Here is a 12,229-nt window from a genome sequence, read left to right as displayed (position 1 = left end):
ACTATCCAAGCGAGAGGTGGTTTTGAATATTTTGTCTCTTTTATAGACGACTATTCAAGATATGGGAACATTTACTTGATGCACTGCAAGTCTGAGTGCTTTGATAAGTTCAAAGAGTATAATGCTGATGTGGAGAAATATCATGGTAAAAGTATCAAGACACTACGGTCTGATCGTGGTGGAGAGTACCTCTTAGGAGAGTTTAGGAGTTACTTATCACAGGCCAGGATTCAATCCCAATTATCTATACTTGGTACACCCCAACAGAATGGTGTGGCAGAACGAAGAAATAGGACTCTTATGAAAATGGTTAGATCAATGATGAGTTATTCAGAATTACCAAATTCATTTTAGGGATATGCTCTAGAAACGACGACGTATATTATGAACTTGGTACCTTCTAAGTCCATACCCTCTACTCCCATAGAATTGTGGAACGGGCGTAAGCCTAGTTTGAAACACATTCGGATTTGGGGTAGTCTAGCACATGTGCTGAAGGGAGACGCTGATAAGTTGGAATCACGTATAGAAGTTCGTTTGTTCGTGGGATATCCTAGAGGAACGAAAGGTGGTTTGTTTTATAGTCCTAAAGATCAGAAGGTCATTGTTAGCACCAATGCCCAATTTTTAGAAGAGGACTATATGATGGGCCACAAGCCCAAGAGTAAAATTGTTCTTGAGGAAATAAGAGAAGACATGTCTATTTTAGTACCAACGGTACAAGATGAGATACCACAAGTAATTGCAACACGTGTCACAAATGATGCACAATTACAGGTAGTGCCTCGTCATAGTGTGAGGGTTGTTAGGCAACCTGATAGATTCATGTTTTTGGGAGAGTCTTTGGAGTTGATCCTGTTAGGATCCTTCGTACGGCTAGATAGGGGGGTGTGAATAGCCGACCCCAAAACGCTCGCGTTTCTTCCTACGATTAGGTTAGTGCAGCGGAAATACAACGTAGAAAGAAAACAGGAGAAGAAAGACAAACCATATAACGAGGTTCAGAGATGAACTCCTACTCCTCGGCGTGTCCGTAAGGTGGACGAAGCCTACCAATCCGTCGGTGGATGAGTCCCCGGAAACCCGGCTAATAGATACTCCTTGTGGGTGGAGAAACCTCACCACAATCTTTGCAACAGCAATAGGAGTACAAATAGGAACAAGAAAACAAGAACAGAAATGTAAACAACACTTGCTTGCCTTCTTGAAGTCAGCAGGAACCCTGGTGAAGCAGCAGCTTCTCGGATCCAAGCCTAGCTAGAAAACCAGCAACAGGAAGAAGCTCACGCGAAGCTTTAGCACCCAACGAGCTCAACAAAGCTCAGCAGGAAGAAGAAGCAGAAGCTTCAGGCAGGAGAGAACTTCCAGAAGGAAGAAGAAGTAGCTTCAGAGAGGATCTCACCGAAGTCCTGTAGCCCTCTTTTATACCTGCGAAGAAGAAGAGCAGAGAACTAGCCGTTGCTACGCAACGGCTAGTGCGTGGACCGATCAGGCTGAAGCCTGATCGGTCTTGGGGACCGATCAGGACCTGTGCTGATCGGTCCCCAGACCGATCAGCACTCTTCACAGAGAACTCGCCCAAGTTCTCTGATCGTCTCCTGATCGGTCTGTGGACCGATCGAGGCCCATCCCTCTCGCTGATCTCCTTCTCTTCGCTTTCTGATCGGTCTGCAGACCGATCAGAAGAACCTCAGTAAGCCACTGATCGTTATCTGATCGGTCACCAGACCGATCAGATACCCAGCGTATCGCTGGATCGATCCACTGATCGATCCAGAGCTTGGGTTTTGCCCAAACCAAGTTCCAAGTCTTCCAAGCCAATATCCGGTCAACCTTGACCTATTGGTATCTCATGCTTAGCATCTGGTCACTCTCTTGACCTGCTAAGACTCCCTACCAAGTGTCCGGTCAATCCCTTTGACCCACTTGGACTTTTCTCTTCGTGTCAAGTATCCGGTCACTCCCTTGACCTACTTGACCTTCTCAACACCAGATGTCCGATCACCCTTGATCCATCTGGATTTTTCCTTGCCCGGCTTCATTCACCAGGACTTTCACCTAGCTTCACTCACTAGGGTTTTTACCTGGCTTCACTCACCAGGATTTCCAATCTGCTTGGCTTCACTCACCAGGACTTTCCAACTGCCTGGCTTCACTCATCAGGACTTTCTCACTGCCTGGCTTCACTCACCAGGACTTTCCCACTGCCTGGCTTCACTCACCAGGACTTCCACTTTCACCTAGCTTCACTCACTAGGATTTTCACCTGGCTTCACTCACCAGGACTTCCACTTTCACCTAGCTTCACTCACTAGGATTTTCACCTGGCTTCACTCACCAGGACTTTCCACACTGCCTAACATCCCAGTTAGGACTTTCCCACTGCCTGGCTTCACTCACCAGGACTTTCCACACTGCCTAACATCCCAGTTAGGACTTTCCCACTTGCCAAGCTCCCTGCTTGGACTTTTCCCGTGCCAAGCTCCCTGCTTGGACTTTTCCAGTGCCAAGTCTCCATACTTGGACTTTTTGCGTGCCAAGCTCCCTGCTTGGACTTTCCCAGTGCCAAGTCTCCATACTTGGACTTTTCAGGTCAACCAGGTCAATCCTTGACCTAGGGTTGGACCAATAAACTCCCAACCATCTATTCTTGTCTCACATCAAGAATAGAACTCTCTCACGAGTGTCAAACATCAACATGCAACTCAACTAGGTCAACCTTGACCTAAGGTTGCACCGACAATCTTCCCAAGTCAAACATCAAAATACAACTCGAGTCAAGTCATCTCGAGTCGGGTCAACCAGGTCAACCTCGACCTAAGGTTGCACCAACAATCTCCCCCTTTTTGATGTTTGACAAAACCCATAATCAAATTAGGTTAACCCGATAACCAAACTTAGGTTTTCCACTCATCTTCCAATGTCCAATGTTCTTTCCTTGAATATTCTCTGGACATTCTCCCCTTAGGTTAACCCGATAACCTAACTTGGGTTCTCCAATAATTCTCTCCCTTTTTGACACACATCAAAAAAATTCCAATGTTCTTCCTCGAACATTCCTTGACATTCTTCCCCTAGCTTAGGTTAAACCCGATAACCTAACTTGGGTTCTCCAATAACTCTCCAATGAACACTCTCCCCCTTTTTGACACACATCAAAAAGAAAAAGGAGGGTATCAAGGTCAAAAGTTTCTTTCTAATGAAAGTCCCATACCTTTCATTGAAACTCTTAATTTCCCCCTTGATACTAAACTCAACAATCAACTTAGTGATAATCCCATATCACTAATCCTCAAAAGTCTTAAGGAGTAAAAACTCCCCCTAAAAGTCAACTCCCCCTTGACAATTAGGTAAAACTCCCCCTAAAGGTCAACTCCCCCTTTGACCATTGCATCAACAATGTCTTTGAGAGTTCCAAACCTTTAGAAATCCAAAAACACCACTTCCATAACTGAAATTTCAGACAACAGCTGAAAAATCAGAAATTCGGCACGCCCTGATCGGTCCCCAGACCGATCAGCCCATCACCAGATCGCACTCGTGCTACTGGAACTCACTGGATCGGTCTGCAGACCGATCCACAATACTCTGGATCGGTCCGCAGACCGATCAGATCTTCCCTGGATCGGTCCCCGGACCGATCCAGCCACTGAAATCAGAGATTTCTGATTTTCTCTCCAGGAGAAGTTCAGAAACTCACAGAAAATTAAAGAAAATTCCAAAAATTACGAAACTTTGAGGATACATTCCTCATATCATACACTATCAAGGAAAAAATAGTTTTCTATGAATATGGTTTCCATTTTTCAATCTTGATACAAAGTTCAAAAACTTTGAAATAGTTCAAGTTTAACTCAACTTTGTATCACAATGTTCAATGATGAATGCTATCACTAGGAAAGCTTCATCAAGGTTTTTCAAATCAATTTTAAAATGCTTTTAAAACCATTTGAATTTGGGACCATAATCTTAGGGCTAGATGTACATGACTTGTACACAAGCTTTCCCTATGATCCTCAATTTCTTGAATTAGGGTCATCTAGGTACAAGGACTATGCACCTTGATCCTAACTCATGATCCTAATATCTCACACACATCTAAGGTGTATCAAACCACATTCAAGTCAATTTGATGTGAGATATGGATTAAGGTCAACTTAGGCTAAGTTCTCATGCATTTTCTAAACACAAATTTGATCTCAATATCAAAATGTGTTTTTCATCCTTAAATCAATTTCATTGATCATTAATGCAAGAGATGATGACATGGCATAAAATGGTATCATAAATGAAAATATGTGCCAATGTCATGATGTCATGGCATAAAGTTTGAAACTTAAATAAACATGACATATAAACTAGCCTAAGCATTATCATGACATTTCAAATGATAATAAAACTAAACATGATGTCATGACATGTGAGGGCAAACAATTATGGCAAGATTTAGCATAAATAAATATACCTAGATTACCTATCTAAGTATCCTTAACCACTTTGCTAACCTAGAATTTAACCCTTGATTGCCCTAAAATGCCAAAATCCTAATTTTGACACTTCTTGAACTCTAGATTAATTCATGCTACTTAAAGATCAAATTTATCCTCAAAACTTGGCATGTTTCATTTTTCCTCGAGAGTTCTCTAGATTTTCCCAAATTGTGCCAATTAAAATCATTCTTTTCCATAATGGCACATTTTACTCTTCCAAGGAGTAAATGATAATTCCATTTCATTTTCAAAGGTTCACAAAACCTTGAAAATGCTCCTTGAGTGTCAATTCCTCAAAGTTGGGTTAACTACCCTTCTTATTGGAGTTGACACTCTCTAACCCATTTATGGGGTAGAGAAGATGCTCCTAGGAACCCAATACCTATTAGAGCTCATTGGGTTCACTAAATATTCACTAGGGATAACTTCCCTAGCAACCCTCCTAATGACCCTCTTAGGCTTTAAAGCCTTGGTCATTTGGGTCTCATCAAGGTCAACTATAGGGGTGACTTCCCTTGTGACCTTGGTAATGGTCTTCCTAGCCCTAGGTTTTGTTCCATAATCGAATGGAACACTATGATAAGTGGGCTTGACCACTTGGGACTTAGGTTTGTGACCCAAACCTTTCTTGTCCTTGGACTTGGGTTTTTGACTCTTAAACCCTAGAGATGACTTCTCCATGTTTTTAAGAGCCTTTTCTAAATTATCAAGTCTTGACCTCAAGACTTGATTTTCCTTCTCTAATACCTCAAGTGTTAATTTGTCATTTTTCTTTGAGGTATTCCTAGGCATATGTCTAGATGATTTGGGATTTCTACCTAGATTTTCCTTAGCCTTAGATGAGTTAATTCTAGGGTTGGCTTTCCTAGTGTTATCCTTATCTAGGCTCACATGTTTGGCACCTAAGCATGTGTATCGATTTCTATAATTAACATGCTTATCATTCTTGACAATAGCAATAAGGCTACTAGCATGCATCCTACTAGAATTGCAAGAATGTGCCTTAGAGATTACCTTAGGGTTTGCCCTAGCTCCCCCTATACATGTGCTCGATCTCTTGTCCTTGTGAGATTGCCTCCCTCTCGGACATTGGCTCCGATAATGTCCCCTTCGCTTGCATTGGAAGCACACCACGTGCTCCTTGCCCTTGCGTGTTGAGACTCCGGCTTCCTTGACCTTTGGTGCCGGTGGAGTCTTTCTAACCCTCTTTGGACATTTACTCTTGTAATGTCCATACTCCCTACACTCAAAGCACATTATGTGTAATTTATTTGAAATTGAAATGCTTGAGTTACCTAGGGTTGAGGTGGGATGTATGCTTTCTTCTTCATCCCTTCCGGAGATAGAAGCTTCTTCCTCTTGCTCCATTCTTGAAGAAGAACTCTCCTCCTCTTCTTCCTTATATGTTGAGTAGCCCTCAACTTTTAATTCCTCTTCTCCATGATGTGAGCTACTTGGCTCACTTGACTCCTCTTCATGGCTTGAAGTGGAGTTCCCCTCATGGAACTTAGCCAAGTTGTTCCACAACTCCTTGGCATTGTTGTATCCATCTATCCTACACAATATATCGTTAGGTAATGAGAATTCAAATATTTTCATTACCTCGTCGTTGATTGTGGATTGGTGGATTTGCTCCTTCGTCCACTTCTTTTTCTCAAAAGGTTTTCCTTCTTTATCCATCGGAAGAGTGAAACCTAATTGTACACAAGTCCAATTTTCAATGTTAGTCATAAGGAAATACTTCATCCTTACCTTCCAATACGCGAAGTCGTTGCGATCGTAGAAGGGTGGAATGGTGATGTCTTCTCCGAGTTGATCCATCTCTAGCTTTGCTCCCACGGGTGTTGATCCGATGAAGAGCGACCTCGCTCTGATACCACTTGTTAGGATCCTTCGTACGGCTAGAGAGGGGGGGTGTGAATAGCCGACCCCAAAACGCTCGCGTTTCTTCCTACGATTAGGTTAGTGCAGCGGAAATACAACGTAGAAAGAAAACAGGAGAAGAAAGACAAACCATATAACGAGGTTCGGAGATGAACTCCTACTCCTCGGCGTGTCTGTAAGGTGGACGAAGCCTACCAATCCGTCGGTGGATGAGTCCCCGGAAACCCGGCTAATAGATACTCCTTGTGGGTGGAGAAACCTCACCACAATCTTTGCAACAGCAATAGGAGTACAAATAGGAACAAGAAAACAAGAACAGAAATGTAAACAACACTTGCTTGCCTTCTTGAAGTCAGCAGGAACCCTGGTGAAGCAGCAGCTTCTCGGATCCAAGCCTAGCTAGAAAACCAACAACAGGAAGAAGCTCACGCGAAGCTTTAGCACCCAACGAGCTCAACAAAGCTCAGCAGGAAGAAGAAGCAGAAGCTTCAGGTAGGAGAGAACTTCCAGAAGGAAGAAGAAGTAGCTAAGGGAGAGATGATCACCGAAGTCCTGTAGCCCTCTTTTATACCTGAGAAGAAGAAGAGCAGAGAACTAGCCGTTGCTATGCAACGGCTAGAACCTGGACCGATCAGGCTGAACAGATCCTCTCTGATCGGTCTTGGGGACCGATCAGGACTTGTGCTGATCGGTCCCCAGACCGATCAGCACTCTTCACAGAGAACTCGCCCAAGTTCTTTGATCGTCTCCTGATCGGTCTGTGGACCGATCAGGGTGCATGTGGATCGGTCTACAGACCGATCCCCTCCTTTTCTCTTTGCCTTCTGTTCGCTTTCTGATCGGTCTGCAGACCGATCAGAAGAACCTCAGTAAGCCAGACCGATCAGATACCCAGCGTATCGCTGGATCGATCCACTGATCGATCCAGAGCTTGGGTTTTGCCCAAACCAAGTTCCAAGTCTTCCAAACCAATATCCGGTCAACCTTGACCTATTGGTATCTCATGCTTAGCATCTGGTCACTCTCTTGACCTGCTAAGACTCCCTACCAAGTGTCCGGTCAATCCCTTTGACCCACTTGGACTTTTCTCTTCGTGTCAAGTATCCGGTCACTCCCTTGACCTACTTGACCTTCTCAACACCAGATGTCCGATCACCCTTGATCCATCTGGATTTTTCCTTGCCCGGCTTCACTCACCAGGACTTTCACCTAGCTTCACTCACTAGGGTTTTTACCTGGCTTCACTCACCAGGATTTCCAATCTGCCCGGCTTCACTCACCAGGACTTTCCAACTGCCTGGCTTCACTCATCAGGACTTTCTAACTGCCTGGCTTCACTCACCAGGACTTTCCCACTGCCTGGCTTCACTCACCAGGACTTCCACTTTCACCTAGCTTCACTCACTAGGATTTTCACCTGGCTTCACTCACCAGGACTTCCACTTTCACCTAGCTTCACTCACTAGGATTTTCACCTGGCTTCACTCACCAGGACTTTCCACACTGCCTAACATCCCAGTTAGGACTTTCCCACTGCCTGGCTTCACTCACCAGGACTTTCCACACTGCCTAACATCCCAGTTAGGACTTTCCCACTTGCCAAGCTCCCTGCTTGGACTTTTCCCGTGCCAAGCTCCCTGCTTGGACTTTTCCAGTGCCAAGTCTCCATACTTGGACTTTTTGCGTGCCAAGCTCCCTGCTTGGACTTTCCCAGTGCCAAGTCTCCATACTTGGACTTTTCAGGTCAACCAGGTCAATCCTTGACCTAGGGTTGGACCAATAAACTCCCAACCATCTATTCTTGTCTCACATCAAGAATAGAACTCTCTCACGAGTGTCAAACATCAACATGCAACTCAACTAGGTCAATCTTGACCTAAGGTTGCACCGACAATCTTCCCAAGTCAAACATCAAAATACAACTCGAGTCAAGTCACCTCGAGTCGGGTCAACCAGGTCAACCTCGACCTAAGGTTGCACCAACAGATCCCTGGTGAACATGAAGCTGATCCCTGGACATATGATGAATCACTCCAAGATAAAGATGTAGCATCTTGGCAAAATGCAATGAACTCAGAAATAGAATCTATGCATTCTAATCAGGTCTGGGAGCTTGTAGAACCATCAAATGGTGTAAAAGCCATTGAATGTAAATGGGTCTACAAAAGGAAAAGAGGAATAGTCGGGAAGGTGGAAATCTTTAAAGCGAGGCTTGTTGCGAAGGGGTATACTCAGAAAGAGGGAATCGATTATGAGGAAACTTTTTCGTCGATAGTCATGCTTAAGTCTATCCAGATTCTTTTATCTATTGCTGCTCATATGAATTATGAGGTTTGGCAAATGGATGTCAAGACAGCTTTCCTTAATGGAAGTCTTGAAGAAAATATCTATATGAAGCAACCAGAGGGATTTATTGTGAAGGGCAAAGAGCATCTTGTATGTAAACTCAATCGTTCCATTTATGGACTGAATCAAGGTTCGAGATCTTGGAACATCCTGTTTGATGAAGTGATCCAGTCTTATGGATTCATTCAGTGTTCGGATGAGTCTTGTGTATATAAGAAAAGTGACGGAAACGTGGTGGTATTTCTTGTACTATACGTAGATGCCATTTTGCTCATTGGTAACAATGTCAAAGTGTTGTCAGACGTAAGCGTATGGATGTCCAAGCAGTTTGATATGAAGGACTTGGGAGAATGTGGACATATGCTTGGGATCAAAGTAATAAGAGATCGCAAGAAAAGGATGTTGTACTTATCCCATGCTTAATACATCGATACTATCCTATCTCGTTTTAGCATGCAAAATTTCAAGAAAGGTTTTCTACCTTTTAGGCATGGAGTACCTTTATCTAAAGAGATGTGTCCTAAGACATCAAAGGAGATAGAGGAGATGAAGGCAGTTCCTTATGCTTCGGCTGTAGGAAGCCTAATGTATGTGATGCTATGTACGAGACCGGATATATGTTGTCACGCCCCTAGAGTAGTCTCTGCCAGACAAAATCCGGCAACATCTCCCCTATACCGGTGACAATCCAAAGCATATATACATATAAAATATACGTCAGCCACACGCGGCTGGAATATATACACAACCATGCAGTTAATAATCTCAGCCTACACGACTGGACAAAATATAACAACAACCACGCAGTTATATATATACAATGAACAGCCCACTCAGCTGCATGAAAAACCAACACAGCGGAAACATGATAACGGAAAGCCCAATACAACACAATCAACACATTACTAGTCGGCTAGGCTTTATACAACAACCACAACAATACGAATACAACAACAACACTAAATACAACAAACACCAAATACAAATAAAGCATAAACGAAACCCGAAGCGATCTTCGGATGTGACGTAGGACGCGGCAGATATGATACTCCAAGCGACACACCAACCATCTATCTACTACCTGAAATCATAAAGGTATAAATGCAGTGGTAAGTATAGGTAACTCAGCGGATAACAGAAAGGATATTGCATGGTCCATAAATAAACATGGAGATCAACGGTATACAGTCTCAGTAGAGAATAAAGAACATGATCATACTATCCCAAACAATGCACCTAAACATATATGACATAATAACCTGATATATAAACTGTACAAACCACAACTATCATAATGATAGATACATACCCAATTTGGAATCGACACATGGTACAATGATCAGTAAACTCACCGGATTTACAACAAACCCACTCATGACACTTGTGCAATATAAATACAACTGCATATACATGTAAAATAAATGACATGTATGCATCATGACAACCATATGCAACAAGCATATCTTAAACAAGTGCAACAACCACAATCACATGAATCTAGTATCTACTAGGCATGTATGCAAAAATATCTCCAAAGATGCACCGCGCATCATATGCAAAAATGTGCATGCATGCTCCATGGTCACCCCCACCACCTCTCTAGACACCACGAACCCTGTATGGCCGAGAGGCTTGGGTCCGTGACAAACCGTACTAGCCTTCAGTACATGCACCGCTATAGGAGGCCAAAGCGGATGGTCAACTAAGTAGTTATCTAACTGCATAGCTAAGGGTCCCTGACCACTCACATCTCTAGCCCTCTGACTACTGTACCCTCAAGACTCACTACTCCAGAGTGGTCGAGGCTGACAAAACACTGAGCGGCTGAGTAAGCGTGACAGGACTAGCTCCACTCCTAGCTACCACTCTCCATCAGTGGTCGAAAGGACAGATATAAACCACTGACGACCCTCTCAACCACAAGGGAGACAATAGTCGTCAGCAATGCAATGAATGATGAACATGATATATATATAATCATGATACGAACACCGTCATCATCCATGCAACTCTAAATCCACGTAAGTATCCCACAACATGAGTATGATCATCAAGATACCTCCACATATCCCACCAAACACATATACACAACTACATATGTATAATCAACCAAGAATCTCCGATAATCCCCCTAACACATATACACAGAACATAGGTACAATCAACATATATCCTCCGGTAAAAACACATCAGACACATGTATATACAACAAATATACAATCAACACAACTCCTCCAATCATCACACAGGACAAATGTGTACACGACATACAAATGGGCAATCATCATATGAACACCACCAACAAACCATCCCCTACCATACACACTCTACATGTACATAAAATACCACAGAGTATAGATAATCCAAAGTGTAGACTGTATAAGAATTAAATAGATCATCACAAGGGTCAAGCATAAGTATCAAGCAGGAAAGTAACCAACGAACACGATATAAGGTAAAGCAGCCTAAAGCATCACATAATAACCATGCACTAAGCTCAATAAAAATCTACATAGAGCCAAGGAAGAAATACCAGCCGTAAAATGTAGATCGTGCCAAGTAATCCTGTGTCGAGACACTTGTCCCGAATCCAAGTCCTGCAACAATCAATATGTTTATATTTTATTTAGCTAAATTCATATGAATTAAATAGCTAAATAAAATCCCTAACCCAATAGGTTCACTCCAATCAAATCTGATCTCTGACTAATCTCCCAAATCAACACATCCTTTATTCCAATAACAAATCCATCTCTCTAATATCAATTCATCTCATAATGATATCAACCCACAATAACCTATCACAAAATCAAATCTCTACCATAAATCCACAACAACCTAACATCATCATCAATAACTAACCAAACCACCACATCTGATAACCCAACCAACAATCAATCCAATGATCCAATGGATGATCACATAACAATCCATATCAACCAATCACCATATCCTCAAATTCCAACCCAATACAAACCTCAATCAATCCAACACAAACCAATAACGATCATGTATCCATCTACATAACTCATTCACCAATTAATCATTACAAATCAACTCCTAAACTTACCCAAACCTAAAGTGGCAACTGGTGAAACATGACCAGAGGAAATCACTGCCAAAACAGGATCGCCAGAGTTGTGGATCATCGGTGAACAGTACTGACCAAAATTACCAAACATCAAATATCCATATTCTAATACCAAAATAGAAACCAGATCGCTACAAATCTAATATGAATCATACCTTACCCCGATTTAGTACCAATAGATCTGATTCATGTGGAGAACCCACTTTTGGCAGCTAGGCAACAACCTATGTTACCGATGGTATAGAAGATGTAGGCGCTCCTCCTCAAATCCGCAAAGAACAATGTTCTTGTGATCATTGTTACGATCCGCAAGTGTACGGAAATGTCGCAAGTAATATAAAAGATTATCGTATCCACAGGGACTGTAATAAGCACTAGAAATATCTCAAAGCGAATTAGCTAAATAACTAATCAATTG

This window comes from Zingiber officinale, chromosome 1B (genome assembly GCF_018446385.1).
Source record: "Zingiber officinale cultivar Zhangliang chromosome 1B, Zo_v1.1, whole genome shotgun sequence".
Classification (NCBI taxonomy): Eukaryota; Viridiplantae; Streptophyta; class Magnoliopsida; order Zingiberales; family Zingiberaceae; genus Zingiber; species Zingiber officinale.
Note: the sequence above shows the minus strand (reverse complement) of the source record.